Genomic DNA, 16,154 nt, shown 5'->3' on the forward strand with positions numbered 1-16,154 from the left:
TCAGTAATGAATGTTCAGTAGTTCCCCCTAAACCTCATAAACATGGCTCCCTCATCATTTAATGTGACACAAGCTAAACCAGCCTGGGTTTGTTCTTTTAGAAGTAACGTTCTTTCCTTCCTGGAGGCATATACAAGTTGTCATTATTTGTATGAATCGCATTGTTTTTCCAGAACATGTCTCACCAGAAGCCTCAATTTATTTCCCCAGAACCCAATGAGTCTTTCCAATCTGCATATTCAGATCTTTTTGTTTCTTTTTAAAACACAGGGGAGTTTTCTTCATTATAGTCTAAGTCATCTCTTACTCTAGCCTTTTCAAGAATCTCAGGTATGTGTTTGCTGTCTTCTCCTCCTTATCACTTTCTCATATTTTGTCATCTCTCAATTTCTGTCCCAGCTTAGGAGATGTCTCAAGGTGGGCCTCTCCCCATCACTGGTTACATTTGCCTGCATCACAATGTCTGCTTTTTACGGGTCCAGCGTGGACTTCAACGCTTTGTTGTTGTTGTTCAATCGCTAAGTCCTGTCTGACTCTTTGAGACCCCATGGACTGCAGCACGCCAGTATCCTCTGTCCTCCACTATCTGCCAGAGTTTGCTCAGATTTATGTCCATTGAGTTGGTGATGCCATCTAACCATCTCATGCTCTGCCGCCCCCTTCTCTTCTTGCCTTCAATCTTTCCCAGCATTAAGGTCTTTCCCATGAGTCGACTCTGCCTCATGAAGAATATGCAAAGAACTCCAACTTTCCTACCATGTTTTTTCTTTTCTTGTAATCCTTCTTAACTCCATCTGTCTTAATTTCTTAGGGCCGCTGTACCAAACTACCACAATTGGGTGACTTACAACAACAGAAATGTGTTCTCTCATAGCTCTGTGGAAGCCGGAAGTCTGAAGCCCAGGTGATGGCAGGGTTGGTTCCTTCTGGAAGCTCTGAGAGTGAATCCTTGCTCCTCTCCTGGCTTATGGCATTCCTTGGCTTGTAGCTGCATCACTCCAATCTCTGCCTTCACCTTCACCCAGCCTCCTCCTGTGTCTTTCCTGTCTGTGTCTTCTCTCTCTTTTAAAATAATTTTTATTATTTTTTGGCTGTACCATGCAGCATGAGGGGGTCTCTTCTTTCCCCAACCAGGGATCTAACGGGCACCCTTGGAATAGAAGCACACGGTCTTAACCCCTGGACTGCCAGGAAAGTCCCTAGGCTTTCTTTTCACGTCTTTCAGGGCTGCCCTGTGCTTTCTGACTCCTGATTTACAGAGCAGGTCTTTCCATTAAAGTGGCCACGTGGTTTCCTGACGTCTTCTTCTGGTTCCTTTAGGAAACTGCTGTCAATTGCCTGATCTCCAGTGTTTCAGAATGCCAATTCCCTTCCATGTTCAGAAGTGTTTTTTCACAGTCGGTTGTGGTTGATGCTTTTGCCTCTGCTTTGTCCCTCAAACACAGAAACATTCATCCACACTCCACGATTAGAAGTAGACAGGATGTGTAGATTGCCTCTGGCCTCATCCTCTTATTACTTGTTTGATGGTTCCATCCCATTCTCAGTGTTTGATCCAGGCAACAGAATCAAGTAGGCTTTGCTCAATCCATGTCCCAGTTTCCAGCAGGCTCTGCCAACTGCAGCTCTGCTGAAAGAAGGCAGCCTTCACTCCAGCTTAGTTAAATGATTCTTGGATTTTCTGAACAGATGAAATAAGCAGAAGTCCCAGCATGCACTGCTACTAGGGAGTTCTCTATTTTTCTCCCTCCACCCAGCTCCCTACAATGATCATGTTTGCTTCCCAGAATACCGCGCACCACAAAAGCCCCCTGCCCTGCCCACTTTTTCTGAATGAGCAGGATTATCAGTAGCACGTGGGAGAAGGACAACTGTCCAGTTTTCAGGCTGGCACAGATTCAGGTATCTGAGTGGGAGCAACTGATGGAGAAGGTTCTGAGCACCTTCCTACCTTTGTCCCCAGTCTCTGTCCTGAGCTTTCTCTCCAACACTGCCCCCTGCTATCACCCTCAGTATGGCTCCTCCCAGATTTGGCATGAGTTTGGCAGCTATTTCCCACAATGAGAGAGGTTTCATCTTTCTCTCTACCTTCATGGGTATTTAGCAAAAAAATGACTCTCAGGGTTTCTAGCTGTATTTTATTTTTTTAGCTAGAACTCCACAGGTTTTTAGTGCTTTTTTTTCTTTCAAAGCCTAAACTCACTCATTCATTCACGTTTATTTATTCAAAAAAAAAAAAAAAAAAAACCGTAGTGCATTCATGTCTTGGCTTCATAGTGGATGTCAGGATAAATCAGCTAATAATCCAAGAGAGTTCTGCAGTGATGGAGGAACAGGGAAAAGGCGCAGACCCCCGCCCCTTCCTCCCTCTGCTGTGCAAAGCTGGCTTCCCCAGGAATCTCTCCATCTTGAAGGCCTTGTTCTTATGTTCCCGAATTAGCAGTCTGTAAAATCAGACACATTTACTGAGAACCTGCTTTTGCTCCAGGTAGTCCAGAGGAGAGGAAGATAGACTCATTAGAATCCCTGCCCTCACGGTGCATGGTGTCCATCTCCCTGCTTTAGAGCATGGTGCCTGTTTGTCTTCATGGTTTGTGATGATTATTTGACTAATCACTTGGCTAGATTCCTGTCAGACTGGTAGCTTGTGAGGGCAGGGACAGGGTCTGTATCCTCGTTTGTTAGCACAGATGGGACGGGGTAGGTTGCCTAAAGGAGAAGCCATCTGAGCCTGGCTCTGAAGGGTCAATAGGAGTTCGGTGTAGATAAGGCGGTCAATCCCACTAAACAAGAAAGAGGGCTGAAATCTCTGTCTCTGGGGTGTTCTCAGCCCAAACCCTCTTGGCTTTGTTCTCACTGTGGTTTCCGCTGCTCCATGGAGAAAGTTCCTCTCTGGATCTCTTTAGAGGCTGAAAAGCCCCAGATCTGGGCAGTACTCAGAGAAGGATGAGGTCTGCAGGAAAGGGCCGCCCAGGTCATCTAGGCCTAAAAGCTCGGGGGGTGGCTGCTGCTGCTGCTGCTGCTAAGTCGCGTCAGTCGTGTCCGACTCTGTGCGACCGCATAGACGGCAGCCCACCAGGCTCTGCCGTCCCTGGGATTCTCCAGGCAAGAACACTGGAGTGGGTTGCCATTTCCTCCTCCAGTGCATGAAAGTGAAAACTGAAAGTGAAGTCGCTCAGTCGTGTCCGATTCCTCGTGACCCCATGGGCTGCAGCCTACCAGGCTCCTCTGTCCATGGGGTTTCCCGGGCAAGAGTACTGGAGTGGGGTGCCATTGCCTTCTCCGTCGAGGGGTGGGGGGTGTGCAAATAGACATAGGCCGGCGTCTGCCTCCTCTGGGCTCCTTTTCTTTAATTTTTTTTTTAAAGCAGACAGAAGTGATGCTCTTCCCACCGTGGCAGCCTCGGGTTGTCCTCACTTTCCAACAGGCACGTTCATGGCTGGGTCTCCTGGACGGGACCCAAAAGCCATTTGCTTCAGAGGCAAGATTTGAATCAGGCCCAGCTGGGTCTTCCCATCCTTGATTTGCCCAATCCTATTAATAATTAATGGTACAGTAATGAGAACTGCTTTTAATAGAATCTGCTGCCATCGGTGCATTCTGCTCACTCTTCACCAAGGGTTTCCCCCAAAAGGATTCAGTCACATGACTGCTCTTCCTGCCACGGCACCGGAAGGCCCCCTACCATTGGCCTTCCCTTCTCTCTTCTGGACCTGAGCCCCGCACCCGCTGACCCGGAAGCCCCTCTTGCTTCTCTTACCATTTCCGGTCCCCTCTCTGAAGCCCCGCCCACCATCACTTCAAGGTTCCCACAGTGGACTAAGGCCACCCTATCCACCCAGCCAAGCTTCATCTGTCACCGGGGCAAACTGGTCCCACTGGGCAGGGACAGGGACATCCGGAAGCTGCCATGTGCCTAGCTTGGGACAGTCACATGAGACCCACATCACGCAAACAGGAGCTGACGCTGGACCAAAAACTCACAGCAAAGGCCGATAGGATGGGTGTGGAAGAAAGGAAACCTGGCCAGGCTGGGTTAAGCTCTGGCTTGGCCACTGTTTATGGGACCCTGGAGACTATTGTCTGCCCCCAGCCTCAGTTTATTCACCTGCACAATGGGGATGAAGATGGACCCTACCCCACCCCAAAATGTTCTGGGGGAGAAGGGGAGTGGAGCAGAATTAAGGAAAGCTCCGTAATACCTGCTCCTGGAAAATACCCACAGTGTGCCCAGGGTTTAGCTATCATGATGCTGTTCACTGTGGCCTTGTTTATGATCTCACAACTTGGAGGCCACCTCCATGTTCAATAATAGGGGGTTGGCTCAAATAAGTGTAAGCGTATCCACACTTTGGGGCACTCAGCTGCCATTGGAAACCTTTGTGCCTCCTGGGATCCTGGGGAAATGTAGTTTCTGGGGGTCCCTGGGCTGAGATCCTGTAATTCTTTACTTTTTTTTTGGCCATGCTGCATGGCTTGCGGGATCTGTTCTTTCACCAAGGATTGAACCCAGGTCACAGCAGTGAAAGCCCAGAATCCTAACCACTAGGCCACCAGGGGACTTCCCTGAGACCCTGAACTTCTAACAGCTGCTGTTAGGGGGTGGGGTGGGGTGGGGGACTCTCTGGGTACCCACAGGCAGAGACCTTGGGTAGAGAAGTTTGAGTTCTGCTGGTAAGAGGAAGAACCAGGTTGCTGACCAGAATGTTCTGTGAGTCCCTTGCTGGGCTCCAAGCAGAGTCGGTGCTGCACACCCAGTACAAAGAGTCTGGAGGCTGGAGGCTCAGGCACTCAAAGTTCTATGGATGGGTGATGAATTATAGATCATGGTTAAAATTTTCTCTTTGGTTTATCTTAATTTCAAAAGTATCCACAGTTTACATGTATTCCTTTTGTAAATGGGGGAAAATGTTATTTTCTTTAAAAAGAGAACAAATATTCTCTTCCTTTCTCTACAACATGATCAGGGTAATATTCAGCCTGGAAAGACGGGGACTCTGAGGAGACGAGGATCAGCGTGGATTCTGGCCTCTTTCCAGAGCCTGCGTGCAGGGCTATGGGCTGGCCCAAGCTGGCCACGAGGCTCTGGTGCCCAGCGCATTCCCCACACTAGGCCAGCTCTCTGCACCCAGGGTCCCTGTCCCCCACACCCCCGGGGAAGGGACCACCAAGAGTCACTGGTATCAGTGCCACTTTGCAGCTGAGGGATCCAGAAGCTCTGGAAAGTAAAAGACCCACCTAGGGTCACCCAGCTCCCTGTTGGGAGTGGGAAGGGGCCTGCCAGAAGGTCTTCTTTTGGCCAGTAGTCAGGGCAGCCTCGGGGCTTCCCAGGTGGCACAGTGGTAAAGAATAGTCTACCTGTCAATTCAGGAGACACAAGAGAGGCGGGTTCAGTCCTTGGGTCGGGAAGATCCCCTGGAGTAGGAAATAGCAAGCCATTCCAGTATTCTTGCCTGGAAAATTCCATGGACAGAGGAACCTGGAGGGCTACAGTCCATGGGGTCCCAAGGAGTTGGACATGACTGAGCGCGCGCGCGCACACGCGCACACACACGCGCACGCACACGCACACGCACACACGCACACGCACACGCACACGCACACACACACACACACACACACGGCAGCCTCACCAGAAAAGCAGGTGATAAAGAGCTTTGAAAATTAGCTGGAGTTTTTATATCCTGGGGGAGACAGTGGGGAGCCACTGAGTGTTCTAAGTGAAGATGAAATGATTCAAGTTGTGGGCAGCTTGGAGCAGACAGGGGCTCCAGACCCAGACCAGGAGGAGGTGATTACAACCAGCCCAGCTAGATAATACGGAACAAGGACAACAATATTAGTTAACATTTACTGAACTCCTATGACGTCCAAGGATACGATTAACGCTCTTCAGTTAATCCTTGCAGCTACCCTAGGATAGTTGTGCAGTGGTTCTCTCCATCTCTGCGGACAGAGAACTGAGGCTCAGCGCCACGAGGAGGCACAGGTCAGGCGACTTCAATGTGGATTGAAGCATTGTGCATGCTATGTAGCATTGGTGTAGCATTGTGCATGCTCCGCCACCCAGAGAACAGAGGGAAAGGAAGAGGGCTCCCAGGGGAGGAGTGGGATGTGTGGATGGAGCGGGAGTGGAACGGGGTGGGATCAAGCCATCCTTCCACCAGCACAGGTGACCCCACCTCCCAAGCTGGAGCCAAGCTGGAGGTTTAGAGATAAACAAGATGCACAGCCCCTTCCCAGATAGTCTAGTGTGGGTGACAGACAAGTAGACCATGGCATGGGGGTCAGGGGCACCTTCTTGGAGAAGAGGAAGCCTGGGCTGAGTCCTAAGGAATAAACAGTTGGTCCGATGACCCAGGAGAAAATTCCAGTCCTCCGAACAGCGTGTGCAAGGGCACAGAGGCTGGAAGATAGCTCGTCTGTCTGGAACAGAGGTGGGGGTGGGGAGTCGAAAGGCTGCAGGGGTGAGCAGGAACCAGGTCCCCAGAGTCTTCAAAGCCAAGGAGACGAGCCAATTTCGGGCCATCAGAGTTGCTGGGTCATCGTGAGCTGGCGTGACACTTCACTAGACCCACAGGGCCCTTTGTGGAGAGTGTGGGTCCCTGGGGGCATCCTGGAGGGGTTCCTGGAAGAGGCTGGGGCGGCATTCCCGGCAGGAGATGGAGTAGAGGGGGAACAGCAGCTGGGAGGGTGGGCAGATGTCAGTTCCCTGGGGAGGCAAAGTGGCTGCAGACTGTAGGAGGCGAGAGGAGGGGAGGAAGCAGGATGGCTGGGTAAGACCCGTGGATGGTAGTTCCTGGGGACAGGGGATGAAGTCTGGGGGCTCACTTGCTCTTGGCAGCATGAAGGGGCTGGTATAGAGGGCTGCTGCCCAGGGTGCCCTGGATGTCCCCCCGGCTAACTGTGGTCCTCTGATCAGGCTGCTGGGAAATTCTGGCCTCTGTTCCTGTGACTCCAGGCCCCTGATTCCACTATAGTAGGGCTCGGGCTGGAATCTCTGATGGGGTAGAAGGTGCCAACCCAAAGGATGCCGGAGCTGCCCTAAGCTGAGGTATAGGCAGCAGCGCATCACATCCTCCCTCCAGCCTCTCTTGGCAGGAACATCCATAGTAGTCTGCAGAGCTGGGAAACTGAGGTCTGGTGTTGTGCACCCAAGGACCCACATGGAGGGTGATGGGATCCATCAGAGAGGCTCCGAGACGGTCCCCCAGGCCCTTCGCTGGTCCAGGCCGGAGGAGGGGGGAGTGCGTTGTGACCCCTGCTCTCTGGGAGCCAGCCCTCCCCTGCCAGCCTCTGCCCAGGGACACCAGGTACAGGGGCATGGCATGCTGGAGCCTTGGGGAGCTGGCCTGGGACCAGGAACGAGGGAGGGAGGGGAAAGCAGCCTGTGGAGGGGGCAGGGGAGGCAACTTGAGCCACGCCTTCCTTAGCAGCACTCTGGAAAGCAGACGGCCCGCTCTGCACAGGGTCACATGGGCACTGTGCCCGGGACACGCAGCCACAAACCGCGGCACTGCCCACTGGCCCCGCTCAGCCAGCAGCCAGGACCACAAAAGTTGAGGCCTTTGGGCTGGGAGGGCTTGGGTCTCCATCTCTTTACTCCATGGCTGTGACCCTGTTAATTTTCACTGAACCTTATAGGGTAAGTACTGTTGTTGTTCAGTCACCAAGTCATGGCCGACTCTAAACCCCATGGACTGCAGGACGCCAGGCTAGTGAAGTTAAAGTCGCTTAGTCGTGTCCGATTCTTTGCAACCCCATGGACCATACAGTCCATGGAATTCTCCAGGCCAGAATACTGGAGTGGGTAGCCTTTCCCTTCTCCAGGGGATCTTCCCAACCCAGGGACTGAACCCAGGTCTCCCACATTGCAGGCAGATTCTTTGCCAGCTGAGCCACAAGGAAAGCCCAAGTATACTGGAGTGGGTAGCCTACCCCTTACTCGAGGGGAATCTTCCCAATCCAGGAATCGAACCGGGGTCTCCTGCATCTCAGGCAGATTCTTTACCAACTGAGCTATAGGGGAAGCCTACAGTAGGTGCTGTATAAATGGTGGCCATTACTGGGGCTTCTGTGATGGGGCTTCCCCACCTGGCAGTGCAGGGGACCTGGGTTTCATCCCTGGTCTGAGAAGATTCCACGTGCCTCGGGACAACTAAGCCCGTGGGTCACAACCCCTGAGTCCGCGCTCTAGAGCCCGCACTCCCCTGCAAGAGAAGCCACTGAAGTGAGAAGCCTGTGCACCACAACCAAGAGTAGCCCCTGCTTCCCGCAACTAGAGAAAGCCCTCAGGGTATCAAGAAGACCTACCACCGCCAAAAATAAATACATAAAATTATTTCTGAAAATGGTGGCCATGGCTAGCCGCTCAGGTCCTCTGCTGGCACGTGGTCCAGCCCTGAGGGAGGGGCATGGGCACTGTGGCTCCCCGAGACCGGGCACTCCCTCTCCAGACCACCTGGGAGGACCCTCGGAGGTTAGGGAGCACAGCTCCCTCCATGTTATTGAGGCCCAGAGAGACAGCGGGCCTGACCCGAAGTCACACAGCTGGCTCTAGACCTGGATCCCGGGCCTCAGGTCCCCATCCTGTGCCTTGTCTGACACGCGGGTCCCCGAGTCTCATCCCTCCTGTGTCCTCCCTGCCCCTGGAGCCCCCTGAGGCGCACGTTACCTCAGTCTGATCTGTGGCTCCACGGTGAGACTGGCTAGCTGTAGAGGGCACAGCCTGACCGAAGGTCCTCCTTGGTCCTCCGTTCTCTATACAGAAGGGATCAGCCAGGGAGTGTGAACTGGGTGCCCATAACATGCCAGATGGAGATGCAGGCCACCCTGCCAGCCACAGTCAGCCACGCGGAAACCCCCAAACCTGCATTCGGGAGAAGAGGCGGGATGCTGTCGACCGCCCTGGCCTGCCAGTGCACAAGTGTGTGCGAGTCTGGGCCCCAGACACGTGGCTCTCGCTGGCTGGGGATCTTGGGTGCTGCTCCTCCCAGTCTCACCATCCCCATCTCTCAGCTGGGGGAGTAAGACCCCTTCCACCAGGGATGAGCTCCAGTGTGGAGAGCCAGGGGCCGCGTGGGCATGTGGGCCAATCTCTTCCTTCAAGGTCTGACAGCTCCACCCACCACCTCTCCACCCTTTCTTCCTCTCAGTTCCTAGTGGGTCCAGGTTCTAAACCCACTTGGGGTATTCTGGGGCTCAAGGAGTATCGAGTCTAGAATCTTCGAGGAGGGCCATAGGGTTCTAGAGAAATCCTTCCTGCAGAGGAAAAGTGGCTGGCCTGGGGGCCCACGGGCCACAGACACCTATGCCAGTCCATGCGGCAGTTGTGGGATTCTTTCTCCCCGGTCTATGAGGATGAGTTTGTGTGTTTGTTGCATAGAGAGGGGGGTGTGTGTGTGTGTGTGTGTGTGTGTGTGTGTGTACATGTAGCGTCTGCCTGTTGTGGGGACCTGGAGACCGGCAGGGGGTGGCCCTCCAGCCTGGGAGAGCTCCACAAGCCAGACCCATCCTGCCTCTGGAGCAACCACAGGACCCCGATTTGGGAGCATTGCTGCTGCAGCTGGATTAGAGCTGAGAGCTTCAAACAGAGCCCGCCTGGCAACAGGCCTGGAGCCCAGGCTTAAAGGGGCCGCTGAAATTATAAATAGCCATGTTCCCAATGACTCCTCAGTCCTTTCTGCAGGGGGTGATCATTCTACCAGCCCCTTCACCATCTTCCAGTCCAGCCAGCTTCGGGGAGGGAGGGCTGGGGCAAGAAGGAGCTGGTGCCTGTCAGAAGGGTTGTGCTCAAACAAACAAGAGCTCGCCTATTAAATGACACACGGATTCTAGGTTGTAGGGAGCAGGGCGCGTGTGCCAAGAGACCCTGCCAGCTAGGACCCTGAGGACACTACCTGAGGAGTTCTCCATGACTAGAGAACCTCTCCCCAGCTCTTTGGCACTTGAGTGCCGGGCTCAGAAATGGCTTAAGGGGAGGGGCAGGAATCCACCCCTCCGATCTAGGCAACCACGCCCGCAAGCTGACTTCTCTGGAACTCAGTCTCCCCTCACGAGGGGGAAAGGAAGAGCCCAGAGAGGAGGCAGAAAGGGAGCAGGTAGGGCAAACCCAGGACCGGCTCTGGGCCAGGCCTCAAGCCAGGTGCTGTCAAGGGTAGGATCACCTCTGAGTCCAGGTCCCAGCTCACAAAAAAGCATGACGACGGAGGAAGTCAATTTTGCTGAGTTTGTTAAATGGCTGGTAACCCTGCCCCCAGGTCCCCCTCCCCTCCGAGGGCCTCCCTTTTCCATTTGTGAACTAAAGGATGGACAAAGGCAACGGAGGACCCGCCTGGAGGGTCGACCCTGCAGGTAGGGGCTGCTGTAGCCGCCCCTGCACAGATGGGAGATACCGGCCAGGTGTGCAAGGACTCAGCTCTCGGGACCACACTGCCAGGACAAGGCCCGTGAGGGTTCAGACCTCTCAGCTCCGTCTCACTCCACCCGGAGCTCTTAAACTACGCCCCCCCCCCCGCCCCCAACGTTGTGAGTGCCTGTAAACTGACTGCCCCACCATTGGTTAACTGATTGATTAAGTGATTCACTGATTACCTGCCAAGGCTCCTCCTCCTGCCGGGCCTTCCAGGGAGGCCCCTCCCACCCCCACCGCCCGGTCCCAGTGCCTTCCCCAAGCCACCCCCGGGGGCGCCCCAACAAGCTTTTGAAGGGGGGCGTGGTCGGGCGGGGCGGGGCGGTGCTATCGCGACTCCCGCCCCCCGCCCGCTGGGAGCCGACTTCTTAATCGACAGCTTGTGAGGCTCTGCCCAGCGCCTGCCGGTTGTCAGGGAAACGACCTCTCCCCTCTGAGCCTTCCAAGGGCTCCCCCCGGCCCCAGCCAATGCGGACCCGAACTGAGGTCCAGGGATGAGAGAGACTGGGAGACAGACGGGGTAGAGAAACCCAGAGATGGAGAGACAGCCAGAGATGGAGGGACAGGGAGACAGAGACAGAGATGCACCCAGACAGGGAGCGACTCAGGCCGCAGAGATGGAGAAAAGAGAGACACGGGCGAGAAAATACACCCCCGCCCCACCCCAGTCACGGAGGCCGAGAAAGGGAGACAGAGACGGTCACGGCAGCGCGCAGAGACAAGGAGAGAGGCCATGGGAGAGACAGGGTCAGCAAAAAGATGTGGGGGGCGGGGGGGAAATGGAGAAAGAACGAGGGCCAGCCAGGGAAAGAAGAGTCGGGAGGGGGCGAACTTGTGAAAATAAATATTTATAAATTGAGAGTTTCTAAATTCTTCTCGCATTTCCCGTAGTAAATTATTCATCCGTGTATCTCCCTCTCTCCTAACTGCTTAGGGAGCTGCGAGGGTGGGGGCGGGGGGTGCCTTTCTGTGCCCCCCCCGCCTTCCTCCCCCCAACCCTCTTCCCTGCCCCTCCCCCACCTCGTTCCCTCCACCCCCTCCCCCCCTCCCCCCTCCCTAATCGTCTCCTTCCTGCCCCTTCCTTCCCCCCTCCTCCCTCTTCCCTCCTCTGCACTTCCTATTCCCTCTAACCCCTCTCTCGTCACCCCCCTACCCTCCTGCCCCTCCTACTCCCGCTTCCCATCTCCCCCTCCCCTTTCCCGCTCAGGTTGGAGCTGAGCACCGGAGGCAGGCGGGGAGGGGCCGCCGCCCGGAGGTGACCGGCTGCCGCGCTCGCGCGTTTCCTCCCCGCCTTAAATAAGAATAATCATCTAAGTCAGCGGGGCTGGGATTAAAAAAACACTCGTCGCTGGCAGTCTGGCACCCCCAACCGGGACCACGGAAATCTTCCTCCAGAGGACTGGGGACACTGCAGATGGGGGGGAAGGTAGAAGCTGGGCCAGGAGGGGGCTGCGGCCCCAGGAGCCTCCCCCCCACCGCACTCCCCAGCTGGAGCCAGAGGCCCACTGCTTCCGGAGGACCTGGCTGAGCCTCAGTTTTCTCCTCTGTGGGATGGGGCCAAAGACTTAACTTCCTGTTCTCTGGGGCAAAAACGTGGAAGTGTTAGTCACTCTGGTGCCCGACTCTTTCTGACCCCATGGACCGTACCCCTCTGTCCGTGGAATTCTCCAGGCAAGAATATTGGAATGGGTAGCCGTTCCCTTCTCCAGGGGAATCTTTCCAACCCAGAGATGGAACCCAGGTCACCTGCATTGCAGGCAGATTTTTTACCATCTGAGCCACCAGGGAAGCCCCTCTCTAGGGCTCACTGGCTCTCAAATCTGAGAGTCTAGAGGGTCCCTCCCCTCTGACCAGTCCCCACAGCTGATCAGGCACAGAGGAGGAACAAGTCTTCAAGGTATGATGTGAGCTCCTAAAATCAGGCCAGGAGTGGGGAAAAGCAACCGAGTCACAATGGACCACACCACTCCCGGTCTGTGGCCTTAAGAGCCTCGGTTTCCTCATCTGCAGACTGGGCCAGTGATGTTCCCCTCCCCTTGATGGAGGACAAGGTGCTCCCCCTGTGAACTGCTGCACAGCTGCACACATGTCAGCAGTTAAGTGGCAGTTGTTCCCAGCTCCCCATCACCTGTGTCCAACCCTCCCGATTCCCACCTCCACCTTCATCCTCCCCGAAGCCTCCAGATCACCTGCATGGAACAGCAGCAGGAAAAGAAGGCAGGCACCTCTTCTCTCCCAGCAAGGAGCGGTCAGGGGAGCCAGGGTAGGTGACAGAGCAGAGCCTGCCCTGCCACCAGGACCAGTTCAGAAGTCACAAACCAACTTCTGGGGGTTCTTCTGAGAGCTGCATCCTTTTTCTCCCTGCGATGCTGCAGAAAGAAGGTGGCCTTCCCTTTCTGGACCAGGAGGCCTGGGTGTCAGGTCCTGAGTTTCATTCCTGACTCTGCTATTTGACCTTAGCCTTTGACCTCTTCCTTCTCAGGGGTGAAAGTTCCAAGTTTCCTTCCAGCCCCCACCTACTTAGGATTTATTACTGCTCTTGACAATGGTGAGTGTTACTGGTCTATGACTCCCCAGGTGCCAGGAGCAGTGCTCAGAGCTTCACGGCTCCTTTCATGCCCCCCTCAACCTTGCTCATCTGGGCCCAGTCACTGCTGCACCATTTTACAGATGAGGGAAGCTGAGGCTCAGAGGGGGGACTTGCCCCAGGTGGAGTAGCTGGACAGTGACTGATGGAGATTCAGGCTTTGGCAACACAGAGGGGTGTCCTCACTCAGTTCCTTGTGCTGCCCATGGGGACATCCTAGGCCAGGTCAGTGCTGCCCAGAGGGAAGGAGGCCCTTAGGGTCAGAGTTGCCCAGCCTGCCCCAGCCTAGTGACCTCAGGCCCGACAGGACCCTCGGAAACACCGGTCTCTGATCTGAAGCCTTCTCTTCCTTTTATCATTTTCCATGAGCACAGTGAGAGATTCATTGGGAAAATGACCCCCTCTAGGTAATTATCTGCCACCTCTACATCCTGTGACTGGTGACACCCTCGCTGGCCTAGAGTGGTAGCTTTCAAGCCTTTCATAGACCCTAAGGGGCATTGGGGTCAAAGAGGGTCAGGGTAGGCTCCTCCTTCCAGTGTGGATCACTTGGGTAAGATTTATTTTGAGAAGGTCCAAGGCACAACTCTAAATATTCATTGGAAGGACTGATGCTGAAGCTGAAGCTCCAATACTTTGGCCACCTGATGCGAAGATCTGACTCTTTGGAAAAGACCCTGAGGCCGGGAGAGATTGAAGGCGGGAGAAGGGGACGACAGAGGATGAGATGGTTGGATGGCATCACCAACTCAATGCACATGAGTTTGAACAGACTCTGGGAGATAGTGAAGGACAGGGAAGCCTGGCGTGCTGCAGTCCATGGGGCCGCAAAGAGTTGGGCACAACTGAGCGACTGAACAACAAGAAGGCACAAGGTTGAGACCTTGTGTAAGATGCGTGTAAAACATCAGTTTGAAACCCACTGTTGTGAATAATTAGGAGCCATTTCATCTTTTTGAAGCCCAGTTTCAAACCAGTTTGAAATCGGTTTGAAACCCACTAGTGTGAATAATTAGGAGCCACTTGGGACAGAAAATTGCAGCTTCCTGAGGTTCCCCACCTGACTTATATAACTTGGCTCTCCCCTGGCTGCCACCCCAAGGGTGAGCAGATAAGCAAAACCACAACTAAGGAGGCCTCTCCCAGGACTCACAGGCCCGCCTAGAATCCTTTATGAGATCATTGCATTCAGTCATTCAAACAGGCCCACCCCGTAGGTGGGCAAACTGAGGCTCAGAGACCTTCAGTCATTTGCCAAAGGTCACACAGCCAGCTCCAGCCCAGCTAGGACACTTGGGCTTCTGATATCGCCCAGCCTCCCCTGAAGAGGCAGCACAGTCACCCAGCACATGTCATTCATTGGCTCTTGGCCCCATCCTGCTCACAGCATCCCCAAGGGTTTCTTTGGGCACCAGAAGGGCTCATGGATCCTCAGGAACAGATCTGAGGAGCTACTGACAAAAACAGCCACAGCCCTGGGCAGAACTGCCTCTGCTGTGGGCACTGCCAGATCCTTCACATACCCACCCCTCAGCCACGCTCCCCACCCCCCACTGCTGTGGATGACTGTCATGTTTGTCACCCCTGTATGGAGTTGTTCCCACAGCACCAGAGCCCTTGTGCCTCTGCAAGGCCCCAGAGCGGGGCTGCCAAGCTTCCAGGAGCCCCTCTTCCTTCTAGCCCTCTCTCTGCCTCACATCTCTTCTGGGCTGGGTTCTGGGGCCGCCACCACACTGCCCCCCATCAAGCCAGGTCCTAGTTAGTCCTGAGCTGCAGCCCCTTCCTCCCTAGAGACGATCTGATGGAAGTAGCCTGGGGTTGGCCCACCCTCCACCTTGCTAGAGAGAGACCCAAACACGTGGGACCACCTGGGTCCAAGCTGGGTCCTGCTGTGAACTTAGGAAGACTCACTGTTTGGAAGGACTGATGCTGAAGTTGAAACTCCAATCCTTTGGCCACCTGATGCGAAGAGCTGACTCATTGGAAAAGACCCTGATGCTGGGAAAAATTGAAGGCGGGAGGAGAAGGGGACGACAGAGGATGAGATGGTTGGATGGCATCACCAACTTGATGGACATGAGTTTGAGTAAGCTCCGGGAGGTGGTGATGGACAGGGAAGCCTGCTGTGCTGCAGTCCACAGGGTCACAAAGAGTCGGACACGACTGAACAACTGAACTGAACCGACTGTTGCTGATGGAGGTGAGGGGCAGGGGTGGGAGGCAGAAAACCAGAGCAGAGGGATCAACTGGCCTTCCCACCAGCTGAAGGTGCAGCAGGGCAAACTGGGCCGGATCTTGGCCTCAGGGTGTCTGGGAGGTGAGGGAATGAAATCCCTGCTCTCGGGTGTAGAGCAAGCGGAACTCTTTGGGGATGGGAAGTCATCAGCCCCTGCTTCCCTGGTACCAAAGCCTGCAGGCTCTGCTCCCCGGAGCTGGAAGAGCAGCTTCCAAAGTGGAAGCAGAGGGGGGGAGGGGAGTCCCAGGGGAGGCTGTGGGTGAAGGATGGGGGGCCGGGGAGGGGAGACTAAAAGCGACTTTCAGTCCCACTCAGGTGACTCACACACCCCACCTTTAGCGAGAAAGGTACAGATTTTCATTATCGTTATCATTAGAAGGGGTGGTTGGAAATGTTTAGAATCTACAGAAGAGGAACGTCGTGCATGCACGTGTTAACCAGAGTTAGTCATCGCTGGCTGATGCTTTTTACCTCCTTGCTTGTAGTTTTTCATGTTGCTTGAATTTATTTATTTATTTTACAAGAAGAATGTTTGGGTTTTCTTCCAGAAACAACAGGGATGATACTACCCTCCCCACCCCCAACAAAAAGAAGGAAAATTTAAAAATCAACAAGACTAAACTCTACATACCAAGATGCTCTTTCAAAACGATGCATCAGATATGAAAACAGTGAAGGGGGAAGGGAGAGGCTGATGGTTCTGCAACCCGAGCAACCTGAGAACTGGACCCGGTGAGTCCCGAGGAAGCGAAGATGAGTTTTAGCAAATCCCTTGGGGAAGGACTTCCCTGGTGGTCCAGTGGTTAAGAATTCTCCTGCCAGTGCAGGGGACACGGGTTTGATCCCTGGTCTGGGAAGATTCCACATGCCGAGGGGTAACTAAGCCTATGTGTCGCAACTATGGAAGCCTGTGTACCTAG

The 16,154-nt window shown here is 54.4% G+C and overlaps 1 long non-coding RNA gene across 1 annotated transcript; it reads right to left on the bottom strand.

Moving 5' to 3' along the window:
* Nucleotides 1-5,656: 5,656 nt before the first annotated feature.
* On the bottom strand, nucleotides 5,657-10,807 carry LOC145544624 (uncharacterized). The gene is made up of 4 exons (XR_014081492.1): nucleotides 10,594-10,807; nucleotides 8,675-8,869; nucleotides 6,298-6,736; nucleotides 5,657-5,946 (listed from the first exon to the last, which is right to left on the bottom strand). It is a non-coding gene; the product is annotated as an uncharacterized LOC145544624 (long non-coding RNA).
* Nucleotides 10,808-16,154: the final 5,347 nt, after the last annotated feature.

This window comes from Giraffa tippelskirchi, chromosome 4, assembly GCF_054371585.1.
Source record: "Giraffa tippelskirchi isolate mGirTip1 chromosome 4, T2T-mGirTip1v1.2.pri, whole genome shotgun sequence".
In the NCBI taxonomy this organism is placed as follows: Eukaryota; Metazoa; Chordata; class Mammalia; order Artiodactyla; family Giraffidae; genus Giraffa; species Giraffa tippelskirchi.